General features: G+C 40.7%; 1 long non-coding RNA gene across 6 annotated transcripts in view; it reads right to left on the minus strand.

Moving 5' to 3' along the window:
- The window catches only part of LOC147367095 (uncharacterized), a 278,020-nt gene that overhangs the window by 246,025 nt on the left and 19,005 nt on the right, over positions 1–12,990 (minus strand). For 3 of the 6 annotated variants that reach the window (XR_015169802.1, XR_015169803.1, XR_015169800.1), the window contains exon 3: positions 11,544–11,649. This is a non-coding gene — a long non-coding RNA (uncharacterized LOC147367095). Of the gene's footprint in view, positions 1–8,631; positions 8,930–11,543; positions 11,650–12,990 lie in introns of those variants that run through there. The other 3 variants (XR_015169801.1, XR_015169799.1, XR_015169798.1) reach the window with 2 other exon arrangements.

Below are 12,990 nucleotides of genomic sequence, written 5' to 3' on the forward strand. Positions count from 1 at the left end.
CAGGCCAGTGGTTGCAATGAATAAAGAGCAACATTAAAATACCACCAGGAAAGATTCATCATTTTCAGCTTCTGACTGGGAAGAGAAAATGTCTTAAAGCTTCATAGGTGTTTCTGTTTAATCTGGGGACCCATGTCATATTAACTAACTAGATAAATACCTGGGGTACTCAATCTTGCTACTAACATTTTAATCCCTCCCAGTCCCATTTAAATTGTGCCTAATATCTGGTGACTACGAATAACATAAAACAGATCTAAAATTCATTTTCAGGGGGGGAAAATGTGCAAGGAGCGAGGTCCACCTCTGCAATAACCTTCTCATTACAGGATTGCCATTTGAGATTGCTCAGCTGGCATTTGATTCCTGCAGTGTGTGGAGTCCCCTCTCTTGCTAATTTAGCTGCAGGTCAGACCTTGCTCTGCTTTAGAACTGCATTAAGGGAATTGTCTTTTCTGGCTGGGAAAGACCGCTCGAATCCAGAGAAGGAAAAACAAAGGGCGCCCTCCTCAGAGAAGCTGCCAAACGCTCAGACCTTTCATGTTGAATTACACTTGTCACCCTGGGATCCGTGTTGCTGGCCTCTTCCCCCTCCCATCTGCAGTCGTCAAACCCTCCCCATTCAGAATCCACAGCGAGCATTCAACTGCTGCAACCCAGGGAGAAAATCCAATACTTTTTCTACATCTCATTATTAAAGCAAAAATGGAACAGTAGCTGCCCAATTCAGCTTATGTAAGAAACTCAGTGAATTACATTGCCATGAACTAAAAAAATAAATCCAAATGTTAGCATCTCTGGGACTGAGACAGCAACAAGAAAGGTACCTTGGGCAGAATCATAGACCTCTGCACAGGGAGCCCAGCCTGGTATCTGAGTGATCCTGGCAAGGATCTTATCTGCCCCTCCTTTTTTTCTCACATGGTTCCTTTTGCAACTTTTTCAGCCTTTGGGACCTTGATCAAGGAGCAGGCAGATCTACTTTGTCAGCTAAACGGAGCTAAAATTACAAGCTAAGATGTACATGCACTCCTCCTTCTAAGCTAAAGATCTCCTTTGGGTGAGGAGTGTGAAAGTTGAGGGAATAACGGGCAGAGTGTTAGGTCATTCCCCTGCTGGGACAGTTACAAAAAATCTTCTGACTGAGGCATAACACACATGCAAAGAAGGGCACAAATCATATGTGCTCAGTGACTACCCTTGTGGAACCTGCACCCAGATTAAAATCAGAACATTATGCCAGAAGCCCCTCCCTGGGATCCCATCCTGCTTCTCCCCACAGCCAGGGTATCCACTCTGTTGACTGCTAACACCATTGATTTATTTGACCTCAAATTAGGATACTTTTAAGAGACCCATGCTGAAGCTGACGGTCTGATACTTTGGCCACCAGATGTGAAGAACTGACTCATTAGAAAAGACCCTGATGTTGGGAAAGATTGAAGGCAGAAGAAAGAAGGGGACGACAGAGGATGAGATGGTTGGATGGCATCACTGACTCAATGGATATGAGTTTGAGCAAGCTCCAGGAGTTGGTGATGGACAGGGAAGGCTGGCGTGCTGCAGTCCATGGGGTCACAAAGAGTCGGACACGACTGAGCAATTGAACTGAACTGAATCATGCTGGGACAACAGCATAAACCAGGCTGTCTGTGACCAACCCAGATGTATGTTGTATAAACATCAGTCACATCTGGTCTGTTTCCCAAGGCACTTTACACTGACCCCTGTTCTAACACGTGTCACATTCTGCATAGTTGCCAAGTTTTGCAACAAACTCCCTGCTTCTGGAGGTCAAGGTCAAGTCTGAGTCTTCTCTTTTTTTCTCCCAGTATCATTCAGTGACTGTCTCATCCCACCTGATGAAGGGTCCAATAGCACTTGGGTTTCCAAATTCCTATCCCTCATTAGTAGGTTGGGCAGAGAATATACCATTTTATCTCCATCCTGGCCTGATGATGGGGTCTTCTGGAGGAAGATTATGCCTGAGCAAAGTTTCCTGTCAGCCAAGAGTCTGTCTGGCCCCTTCCTTCAATCAAACCATCATATGACCTGTGCTCTCAGCCTGCCCATTTTTTGTGCATACCCACCACCACCCTCCCACCTGTATGTGTGTCTGGCAGGGGAGGGAGGAGGCGGGAGAGAGGGGAGAAAAAGATCCTGTCCTTGATTGTCAGGCTCCTCTCAGCCCTCCAGGCCTCAACCTGCAGTGTCCATCTTTGTAGGACCCACACTGCCCAGTTTTAGCAAGAATCTTGTTAGGTCAATCTAAAAAGAACACCCACCTTCAATACCTAACAATTCTCAGTGTCTGATCAAACTCCTCATCCACCACCGTTGGTACCTGACCACCCTGGCCAGCCTTCAGCAAGCATCCTGTCCAGTCCATTTAGCCGCAATGCCCCATACTCCTGATGTTTCCTCTTAGCAATTTTCCATCCATCACCCCCCGCCCTGCTCCTCAGCTATAAATCCCCACTTGTCCGTGCTGTACTTGGAATTGAGCCCAGCTCTAAACTGAGGTCTCTTTTCCCTGATTGCAATAATTCCTGAGTAAAATCTGTTTTTATGCTTTAACTACAGTCAGACTCTGGTTTTCTTTGGGAGGGAGGGCACATGCTGTGCACACATGTGTGTGTTTCTTCTTCTTGGTTCTGCTGCCACTGGTCTATGTTAAAACAAAAAGCTTCCTTTCCAGCCCCTACCCCTCCACTCCTCACATCCACCATTTGACCTGCAGGCAAATGAAGCCATTCAAATATTTGCTCATCATGTCATCTATTCCCACCCGACCTTGCAATTCCTGTCATGCCCCGCATGTCAGTTTGAAGCATAACGTCATTAATACCTCCAGTGCACTAATGGATGCTTCACACATGAACGCATTAATGAAATGTGTTATTGTTTTCCCTCACAGGACATTAACAATCTACCTCACGCTGGGTCCCGGAGCCCCTCAGAGTTGCTGAAAACCACTAGCTATCAAATGAACCCTCAGTTCCGCCTCAGTAACTTTAAGTTCAAGTTTATCACTGAAGCGTCATTCATGTGAGAAGAAAATACAAGCCTCTGAGGGCTTTGGGGCCCAGCTTCAATTACCATAAAGAGTAACAGGCAGTCATGGCTGCAGGATGGTGGGGGGAGCCAGTGCCCCATGGAAACAAATCCTGTCAAAATGAAATAGGAAAGATCTGGGTGTCACTGGCATGATTTGTTTCTTGTTTCTCCCTTTTGTCTATGGGCTGATGGTTTGAATAATGAAGATGGTATTGGTTTTCTTCCTGAGCTCGCTGGCACAGGAGGTCTGCTTTTCTGACGCACAGCTGACATATTAAGAGGGATTAAAGTTTCTGTACACAGGCAATGTTTAAATTAGCTTCCTTAAGCCCCAAAGAAATCTTTCCAGCTGATTTGCAAAATGAACCCCAGCACGGCCCGCAGCCACCCTGCACTGGTTGCCTAAACAGAGCCTCGGGTTTCTATTTGGCCAGCTGTTTTGCAAAATCGGAAGAAAAGGAAAGGTAATTCCCTTTCAACGTTGCCTCAGCCAGTATTTCTTCCGTAATTAAAATTGAAAGCTTTCCCCAACAGGTTCTTAGAGGCTCTCCTGGAGAAACAGATTTCTCTTTTCCTATATAATTAAGCGCAAATTGTAAGGTGTGGGGCTTTGCCATTGCGGAGGGATGGATGGTCAAGAGGTGTTCCATGCAAGGCTGGGGGACAGCTTTTGTGTTTGGTTAGCTGTTAGGAAATGCTAATTGCCTTTTCTCTTGCCATTAGGCACTAATCCCCTGCTGTGCCAGAAATTTTTTGCAGGCTGGGGCCAGAAAGGTGGAGGGAGATGTACAGCACAAACACCACACAGAGAATCACCTGCACTGGGAAATTGCTGCTCGGCCAGGAAGGTGATTGTTCGCCCAGCGTTTGTGCCAACAACATGCCCCCAAATTTCTTTTCTTCTTGTCCTTGGGAGCAGGCTTAAGAGTAGGTACGAAATCCAGTCTCTGAATGTTTCAGGTCACTAAGCGTGTACCCTACACTTAAAGCTTCCAAGAGCAATTAAGCATCTAATCAAAAACTCCTGGCTCAGGAACAAAAGTCAAGGCTTAACTCTTTCCTGAGCTTCTGACTGCAAGGAGATCCTTGTTGCCTGCCTGTCAGAGCTGTGTCCCTGCATCCCCACATCTATCCTCTGAAGGGGAGACAGCACACAGCAAGCTCCCAGAGTCCCCCAGCACAGCTACCTAGAAAGCTTAGGAGGCCAGTGTGTGTTCCTTCTCCCTCCCACAAATACAGGCAAAATGGGCTGGACCCACATCACCCTAACACCTCTGCCTCTGCAGGTCTCATCCCAGAGATGCCTTTGACTTTTAAAGAACCAGAGCTGTGAGCACAGATGACAATTTTCTGTCATTTTACTTTAGCCCTATGCAAAAAGCCTCCAGGGCAGCCCTAAGACTCTGTTCCCCTGGTGTGGACACCCTGTATGGTCATCACCTCCCTCTCAGCATAGACAGAATCTGTGACTTTTTTCTAAACAATTGAGTATGGCGAAGGTGAAGGAGTTTGGCAGATGTTATGAAGGTCTCAAATTAAAAAGGTATATCAACAAAGGAGATTATCCTGTGGGGCCTCGTCACGTGAAAGCTCATCAAAGAGGAACCAGGCCTCCACAAGCCAGGGACCCTCCTTTCTGGCTGGCTGAAGTAAGCAGCCACACTGAAGAAGCCTATGGGGAGGAATTTCAGGGCCTCTAGGACCTGGGGGGCCTCCAACAACAATCAGCAAAAAAGCTGGGGACCCCAGTCTTAGAGCAACCAAGAAATGAATTCTGCCAAGAACCTGAATGAGCATGAAAGTGCATTTCTCCCCAGGCCAATGTCCACAAGACAATGTGGTCCTCCCAACAGATTTATCAGAGCCTGGTGAGACCCCAAGCAAAGGACACAGTATCTGGACTCTTGACCCATAAAATGTGTAGTTTTAAGCCACTAATTTGTTACCCAGAAAATAGATAACTAATACAAGTTGGATACATTCAGATCCAACATTTTTAAATGACTACTGATTCAGCTATATTGCAGCCATGGTCTTCATCATTAATATCTTCAAATCACCAGGCAATTAATATGTTCCTTCTATGCACTGCTGTCTGGGGGCATGCTGCATATTTTGAGACCACTGTGTGAGATATTCTATCAGTCATTTCTCATTTCTTCTCAACCTTGCCTTTTTAGTCCCTGAGACAGCCCATGTTGCAAAGAAAGACCTTAAAGCAGGTGGAAAACTACATTAAACAAAAAGATATGGATTCTATGCTTGACACACATACATTGCAAAGATATATTCTTTTTCTTTCAAGCTTTCACATGTACAAATAATGAGAAAATCATATTTTATTCCTGTTTGTCTTAAGCCTCACTTAGTCTTCGGTTCATAAACTTCTGGACAACTTTCAAAGTTCTCAAACAGCAAGTATTGTAGTTCAGATCATTTTAGAAATCAACTGCCATATACCAACAGGACTTTTTCCCCATGAAGCTTGACAAGCTAAACCTATTTATATAGAAAAGCAGACCAAGAAAGATGAAGATACTTTTGAAGACTCTAAATATCGGATACAGTGATAATTTATAGTATATTATAAAGTGTGATACTTGCACAGTGATTTAAAGAAATAATAAACCAACAGAATAGAAAGAAGTGCCCAACACAGGCCCATGCATGTACTGAAATTTGATATATAGAAGATAGGACATTACAAACCAGAGGGAAAAAATATCCTGCATAGTAAATGGTACCTGATGATAGGTTTCCAATACAGAGGTGGGGATGACTAAATTCCTAAATGGAGATTTCTTCCATTTTCTTCCATTTCATTTAACTACCAAACAATGAAGAGAGAAGTAAAAAAGGTACAAGCCAATATTTTTAAACTATAACACAGAAAATAGTTACATAAATCATGTTACTTCACTGTATTTTGCAACCATTTCATTATTATCTTAAAATAATCTAAGATTCAGTGGGGCTGACTGACCTTTTAAAAAATATATTAATTACTGCCTATGATTCAGCTCTTAACACACATGCTAAATTTGTGATTGAGAAAGGGGATTTGTTTTCTTAAAAAACAGTTTTAACATGCCTTTGGCCTAACAAAAGCCAAACATAGGATACATTTCAAAATCGCAGGATTATGAAGATTCAATAGGATTATGAATGCAACAAGATTGGTCATAAATTGTTAAGTATTGAAGCAAAATAATGGGCATCTAGGGTTTTATTACGCATGTATTTTTAAACTTCTCCATAACTTTTTTTTTTAAAGGAAAGAAAGAGTATTTGATAAAGCATCTCAAGAAAGTAAGCTATACAGAACTTGTGTGCTATGATTTTAAGAAAATACACATGTATATGTGTGCATATATATAATATGGATATATAGGCATACTAAAATACATGTGCATAGAAGTTATGCTATATATACACATACATATATACATAAGTAACATAACTTTGGGGAGTAGGCAAGTCTGCATTCTTATGCCTTTATGTTACAGGTAAGGATCCTAAACCCTCCTGGGTGGTTATCTTCTGTTTGCCCTCCAGATCCCCTCTCCACCCTTCTCTGGTGTCCTGCAAGAATGAGGCTTACAGGATCCCAGCCCCTCTAACCGGGTCTGGGCTACGAAGAGCATTAGAGAGACATAGGGCTTCCCTGATGGCTCAGCTGCTAAAGAATCTGCCCACAATGCAGGATACCTGGGTTCAATCCCTGGGTTAGAAAGATCCCCTGGAGAAGAGAAAGGCTACCCACTCCAGTATTCCAGCCTGGAGAATTCAATGGACTGTATAGTCCATGGGATCACAGAAAGTCAGACATGACTGAGCAACTTTGACTTTCAGAGAGACATATGGGAGGGAGGTGGAAGGTAAAGTCACAAGATTTGTTACCCTGACTCTCTCCCCACCAGACAGCCTCCACATGGGCTATAACCTTCCACTGAAGGTTACCATATCTCTCAAGAAGACCAGTTCTACAAGACCACTTTCTGCTGGGTTCCTGAAACTGATCCCTCTTTTCTCCTCTGGACATAGAATTTGCTTCAGCTCAGCTTCCACTATTCCCAGATTCCTGTACAATCCCTTGTATGGGGTTATCCTCACACCTTCATAATAGTTTTGTGTGCCATCTGTTTTCTTTAAGGACCCTAATTACCATACTCTTCATTAAACAATAGATGGCACACAGTTATGATGAATAGAGATGGGGAGATTTTATTCTCTACATGTGCAAGTATTTCCAATACTGCAGTTATATTCTAGGTGATTCCCAGGCTGAACACAGCATAGGTAGGAGTAAATTTTAAAAATTGTAGAATTGGGGGTATCGACTAGATATTTACTGGTCCACAAACTAGTTCCCTTTGCTAACAGACATGAAAGGAACTAGAGAACAGTCCTTTCTCTGAAAAGCCCAAATTGTGAGAGTAACTCAGCTCTTCTAACTTTCCCCATATTCAAACCTAGACTCAGTGCTATAACATTATTAAAGCACAAATATTACACTATAATTACCTGAGTACACGTATTTTCCTCCTCCAGTAGGCTGTAAGCAATTCAAGGAAAAGAGTCTATTCATTCAACTTTATATCCTCACCATCTAGCATAGTGTCTGGCACATAACAGACACACAGTAAATGTTAATTGAATGAATAAATGTCTGCTTGAATAAATGAACGCCAGTGGGGCCCGTGTGTTCCATAGCAGGGCTCTAAACAGGGGCTCTTCTCACCTTCTAGTTGCCATCTGGCTTCCAAAAGCAGCAGCAAATCCAAATGTGACCTTCATACCATGGAATAAAGAATCTTTCTCATCTGAATCACTCCCATCTGCCTGGCTACAGTCAATGTAAGGTCTTGAGGCTGAGACACACCTTCATTCGTTAAAAGGGGATGGGGGAGCAGATGGCAAATGAAGGTACTAAAGCTCATTAATTCCTAATGGAGGCTTCCTCCTGGATGTAATTAGAACAAAAAGAAGGAAGAGCCAAAGGAGGAGTGTTTGGGAGATAAAGTGGGCAGCTGGAAGAGGTTTATGAAAGGTATAAACCCTCAGGGAGCTTTCCATTAGTGAGGATAATAATACCCACACTTCACAATGGCATAGTTTTCCATAACCAGCAAAACACGTCTGCATACATTATTTCATCACAGTCTCAGGAAAGGATTGTGAGACATCACGGAGAGTTTTATTTTTTCAATTGCATAGATTTAAAAAGTGGTACTCAGAGAAGTTAGGCCACCTGCCCTGAGTAATGTGGCTAGAAAGTGATAGAATAAGGATGGATTTAAAACATTCTGATGCTGAATTTGGTCTCCATCTATTCTATGGCTATAAATGGAAAGAGACCCCCAGACCAGTTCTGAAAAGCAAGTGACACTCCACCCAGTTCAGCTATTGCATACCATGGTCTTCTTCCATGCCCATTACCAATCACTTAAAGACATCCCGTTGCCTTCTATTTATGATTGGCAAGTGAAACACAGGAGTTCTTATGGGCCCACAGTTTTTATTTCTTGATGTCCCCATGGAAGACCAAGACAAGAGAGAAAGGAACTCTTCCTATTAGACCTAGTTAACTGACTCCATTTATTCCCATTGTTCCCAACACAAAATAAAAGTATTCAAATATACAGTTGAATAGAAATTAAGAATTACATATTGTACTTAGATCTTATGGAAAGTGTACAGCATAGGTCTGAGATATCAGCATTAAATGCAGAGACTTTATTATCAAGGGTTTGCTAATCATACTCAACATCAGTTTATCCAAAAAAGGATTACATTACTTGAAAACTGACTCTTTGCATTAAAGTAAACTTGCCCCTTGAAGTCTTTTTCTTCCTCTCTCAAAGGCACACAGCTGACAGTTCAAAAGCAAGCAGAAGCGGAAAAGAAAAAGGAAGATGTTCTATTTAACCAGCATCAATTGCTTATAGCTATCCTGTTCTCAATATCCTTTCCCCTCAAGGAAGCATTCAGCCAACATTTTTATTGGACTGATGCCCAGATAGCTCCATTAATTCATGCAACTACCTTTGTTGGAGCGCTCCAGGCATTATTACTCATGAATCCTACAGAGCACAAATATATCTCTAGAAAAACTGTCATTTGTATTACATATGACCTTAAAGCATCTTCATAAATTATACCTTCAAAGCAAACTAGAGAGCACCACAATCTTTTGCTACGTTAGTCATCTTAATTTCACAAGACGTACTGTCTTTTATTTACATATACAATGTAATTAAACTGGTTTCAGTGAGCTAGGTCTTTCGGCTTCATCAATATCATAAGGTACTTTTGATGATGTATGATCTTTAAATCTGTAATGGTATCTTCCTACTCTGTGGGTTTCATTGGTTCATACTTGTCCTCTAATTATGCCATCCTGTGATGTATTCTAGCTATGATGTGGACTTATAGGCTGTGGTTTACTTCTGATACTACATCTAGCATGTAACTGAACAAGAAAAATCATACTTTGACTTCATATACATTGGACCGTTTAGCATGAAACCTGTCCATTTTCAAAGATTTTTGGCAATAGAAATATAGTCAATTATTATATTAGTTACCTTATCCTAAAGTGTCAGTAGCCCACCATGGTAATAAGAAAATTCTTTCCCCAAATAAGTACCATTTTATTTCTAACTGATTATAAAATGAGCACTGTTTTTTACCCAAAATTTCCATGAAATCTTTTAATAAATATTCTTGTTTCACATTAGGAGTTTAAATGAATAAAGCATTATTCACATAAAGGGAAGATGTACTTTGACCTACTACACTATTTTCTAAAAGAAACTGGAATCACAGTTCATGTTAATATCCTGAAGATGATCTGGGACATACAAAAATTCAGTATTATCTGTGAACACTTTAGCAAAACTTTTTTGTCTGCAGACAGAAAGCAACGATGTCATTCAGCTATTTACATATGGCCCAGATATTAAAAAGGAACTGTTTCCTGCTCTCTGTGAAGGAAAACTATGAATAAATATCACTGGGGTCATTATCAACTGCACACAAGGTAACAGGTAGCTTGCAATAAAGTAGTGTCAGAAAAAAATGGATGTGGAGCAAGAAAATCTGTCTTAAGGCATGATGGGGGGAAAATATTAACTAAGGATAAATATTTGTGTTGCCTGGCAAAGTTCCCCAAGTTCCCAGATGAGGAAAGTTCTTTCACACAGATATGGAGTTTTCCAGGAGAGTTCTAGAACCTTTCAACCTTAGAATATATCTGGCCTGTCCTCTTTTCAAAAGTTAAACTGGTGTGATCTTGGAGAAATGGGAGTTGAACCAACTCTTAGAGCTCTTCAGACAACAGGAATTTCAGCTTCCTGACTTAAGCATGTTACTTCTATCTATTTTATATGGCCACATTTACCACACTTAAAATGCAGCCCAAATCCACCTGTTCTTTTTTTTTTTAAGCAGCATTCACTCATTTATTCAATAATTATATATTGAGCACCTCTTACATTCCAGGTACAACTTTAGGAGCTGGGATTAAAAAAGAAACCAAATTCTTCCTTTTGTGGTCTTTATTATTCTAGCAATAAACTATTCAGTTCCAGTAACAGCCATATTTCTTGTATGACATTGGGTCAACTACTTTGATCAAAACTAGTTTTGTTAGAATTCCTTTAACAAAAAAAACTCAGCTACATGAAAACCAACATTAGGTTTATACTCACAATTTGACCACATTTGGGGCTGGTTCTTTTCTATTATTTGTCATCCTCGTGTTTCCTAGAGGTGTACCCTGAACTGAAGAGCTGTTTTCCCTCATTCTGGAAGGACACCCAGTTCAATCCTATATGCCTCTCTGAAGGAACACAGGTGGATGGAATGTGAAGAAAGAGGGTGCCTAGCCAGCTACCGGCCCATTCAACCTTGGGAAAAATGGGATTGTCCTTACACCAAGTTTCCCAGGAAGGATACAAGGAAAGGCTGTACTGTAATTACTACTCCAGCTAATGTGTAACGACTACTACTACTACCACTGTGCTTTGACCTCACAAACATTAGAATACTTATGCAACTTCAGTACTTAGCAACTCCTTGAGGAACAGATGAGGAAACAGGCCAGAAAAAGATAAGTGACTTGTCTACAATTAAGAACTCTGGTAAAGGGTGGTGCTGGGATCCAAACTTAGGCCTGTCTGATTTCAAGGGTCCCCCTCTTATGAAAAACTTATTTTGTTATTTATCTAATAAAACCACAGAAAGGAATTATCAAACTTTAACCATCACTATTTCACATCCTATAGAATGACATAACCCAAGATGAAAATACAGAGTTTAAACATCAATCATGTATTTTCAGTTCCTTCTCTGAATCTTAGCTATGAATCTATGCTTATTTTGAACATTGTTTTGTATGCAATCTCATAAGAAGACCATCTATGTCTGTATCAATTAAAATATAAAAGAAACAAATATTCAGTGCAGATATCTGGTTCACTTACCTTGAACAAAGGAGCTTCCAGTTCTTCTACTTTTGAAGATGGGGAAAGATCAGACAGAAATGAAGTTCACTTTAGTTTGGTCCAGGAAAAACAAAGATTCACAGTTCTGGGAATAAAGAAAGAATCAGACCTTGTCAGGACACTTTGTTCTAATTACTAGGGACAAAATATTTCTACAACGCAACTACATAAAAATAGTTGAGTCATTTGAGCTACAGAAGGTCAAAAACAATGATTACCATCAAGATATGATTATTATTGCATATACTTTTGATTCTTGGGAATGAGTCTTCCTTTCTCTTCTCCTTATTAAAATTAAGATTTTATGGTTTATCAGTGTAAAGTTGATAAGTAAACAAGATAGTTTAATATTATGTTGATAATGAAGCATATTCTTTGTAAAACATAAATTCTCTGGAGTCTTAGTCTCTCAATTCCCCTTGCTCTATCCCAACAAAGCTTCCTCTGCCTAGCATCTAGCCATAGCTTTGCTCAATAAAGCAAAACAAAACACAAATCATCTAATGATAGCCATTAGAATGAAGACCTGGCTCAGAAGACAAAAAAATGCCATTTGACATAAAACAATAGCATGTCGTGGTCTAAACTACTCATCTGGCATGTACCATAAATCCCCGAGCACCATTAGTTAGTTGTCTTTTCAGATAAACTCAATGAAAGCTTATTGAATAATTTTCCATGTGCAAGCACTGTGCTAGATATTAAGAGCAAGGAGGCAAATAGAAGATTTATCACTGAAGAAAGGGATATATGCAAACAGTCCTGACATCAAGTGATAATTTCAGGGATAGACAGAAATATAGCATACTTTTGAAGAATAATGCTAACTTGATATGATATTTTTTCTGATTTATTATAAATCCTTGCAAGCCATAAACTTGTATTTTCCAGGATCTTTGCATTCATGAGTGTAAGGACAGAAAATGCGATATATTCTAAAGTACACGTGTAACCTGATATCGGCTTCAGACACAGGTAGATCAGGCTTTTTAAAGAGGACATAAGAATTTCCTTATCTACTCCTTGGCTCTGGTTTTCTTTATATTGGCTTCATTCTTCAAAGATCCTCTAATAGTGGGATTAAAGATAGCCCCAGAAATACTGCACCTGGTTAGTAATCTTGGGAGAAAGAGCTTCTCTTCCCCATAGTTTAAGTCAAAAGTAATGGAATTCATTCCTAATAGACTGTTTTATGTTGTATGTCCATCACCATACAAGCCACTGGGGCCAGAGGGTTGGGATACACTGACTGGCCAATCTGAGTCATGTGCCTCCTGCCGGAGCTCCTGGAAAACCCAAAGCACATGACTGAGAGCTGTAAGGGGAGGTTCACCTAAGGGAAACCTAAGTGTAGTTATCATACTAAAGGGAAACCTTTCCTGAGCAAGGCAAACACCATGCACCCACCACAAAAGGTACTCAGCAA

This window comes from Bos grunniens, chromosome 8 (assembly GCF_055505025.1).
Source record: "Bos grunniens cultivar Pamir isolate PY7600 chromosome 8, Bosgru_T2T1.0, whole genome shotgun sequence".
NCBI lineage: Eukaryota > Metazoa > Chordata > Mammalia > Artiodactyla > Bovidae > Bos > Bos grunniens.